The sequence below is a fragment of the Cariama cristata genome, unplaced genomic scaffold, assembly GCF_000690535.1.
Source record: "Cariama cristata isolate BGI_N322 unplaced genomic scaffold, ASM69053v1 scaffold20854, whole genome shotgun sequence".
Classification (NCBI taxonomy): Eukaryota; Metazoa; Chordata; class Aves; order Cariamiformes; family Cariamidae; genus Cariama; species Cariama cristata.
The window spans coordinates 1-232 of record NW_009611550.1 but is presented as its reverse complement, the minus strand read 5'-3'; positions in this window follow the sequence as shown (position 1 = coordinate 232).

The following is a 232-nucleotide window of genomic DNA, read 5'->3' as shown; positions in this document are numbered from 1 at the left end:
CCCGCGGGTTTTCTCCACCCCCCCCCCCGGACAGTCGCATGTTTAGACTCTGAGCTCGGACTGAGCCACTCGGCCCCATCCTGGGGCTTGTTTCGGCCGGGAGAACCGGCACGCTCCTCGCAGGGTGCTCCGTTACCTCTCGGCGCCCGGAAAGTCCCGCTTTGAGGGGGAAAAAAAGTCGGGAAAAGACTTTAAAGGAGGGTTTTAGTACACAGAACGGCCCCCTGGCCCC